Source organism: Buceros rhinoceros, unplaced genomic scaffold (genome assembly GCF_000710305.1).
Source record: "Buceros rhinoceros silvestris isolate BGI_N320 unplaced genomic scaffold, ASM71030v1 scaffold21492, whole genome shotgun sequence".
Taxonomy (NCBI): domain Eukaryota; kingdom Metazoa; phylum Chordata; class Aves; order Bucerotiformes; family Bucerotidae; genus Buceros; species Buceros rhinoceros.
In genome coordinates this window covers 19,252-20,306 of record NW_010398599.1, presented here as the reverse complement: position 1 = coordinate 20,306, position 1,055 = coordinate 19,252, and the positions used below count along the sequence as shown (strand labels likewise).

At 55.5% G+C, this 1,055-nt stretch overlaps 1 protein-coding gene across 1 annotated transcript in view; it reads left to right on the top strand.

Moving 5' to 3' along the window:
* UAP1 (UDP-N-acetylglucosamine pyrophosphorylase 1) overlaps positions 1-1,055 on the top strand; it is a gene marked incomplete at its 5' end in the record, with an annotated part of 7,136 nt that overhangs the window by 4,397 nt on the left and 1,684 nt on the right. The window lies entirely within an intron of this gene.

Below are 1,055 nucleotides of genomic sequence, written 5' to 3'. Positions count from 1 at the left end.
CACCGCGGCCGGTGGGGGTACCTGGAAGGGCCTCGTGCCGTTGGTGCAGAAGCAGGGCAGCAGGCAGCCTGCCGCTGACTGCACGCAGCCCCCAAAGGTCGCCCCACAGGCCGGGTGCTGTTGGGAAACACGCCGGCATGTCCCATCGGTGCCACTCCCCTATTTGTCATGTTGTGGTGAGTGCAGCCCGGACTGATCCCGGCCGGCCTCATAGCTGGAGGCAGCTGCCGTCTGCTGGTGGCTGCCAGGCTTCCAGGCAGGTTGAAACGGGATTAAAAACGTTCAGTAAACGTCAAGCAGGCTTTGATGTAGCGTGTGTAAATCTCGGCGTAGGCAGACAGCTGCGCGTTGTGCGACTTCAGCTTGAAGACCCAGGCTGTGGCACCAGGGAAAGCCCCTGGCTCAGCACTTGAAAGTGTACAGAGGTAAACGGGAGAGTTGACAGAAGTATAAAGCCACTTCTGTGATAATAGCAGAGCGTTACTGTGTAGGCACATCTGTAGCTGGGCTTAGGGCTGGTGAGCATCAAGGGCTTGCAGAGGAAGCAAGCTTCATCACCTTTCCCTCTCTCCAGGAGAGTTTGTCTTGTGCTCTGGTGGGATACACCTAAGGTCTCTCTTTTTAATTCAAGACTCCAAGTGCTTTCAGGCATATAACTAAGCCACCACACTAGATCGGCAGTAGGATAAGGGATGTGCTTTATCCTACACTTACTCTTCATTGCCAGTTAATAGCAATTCTCTTTTTTTTTAAACAATTATCTTGGAGTGAATCTGACTGTAAGGCAAACAAGTGCAAGGGCTGGGTTAGGATGGGTGAGTTTTATTTGCTCACAGCTATGACAGGAGGGGCTGAGTGAATGTGTGGCAGGAGGAATGAGCTTCGACCTGTGCAAAGGGAGTGTTGTCGCAGCAGACATCCTGCAATGCCTGGCTGGCTGCAGTGGTGAGCGCCTGTGAAGGGACACCCTGGGGTGCTGCCGTGGCTCCTCGTCAGCTCCGCATGGCTGGACCCCCCAGCCGGGCCTGCATGCCCGCCGGAGCACGGGGAGCCTA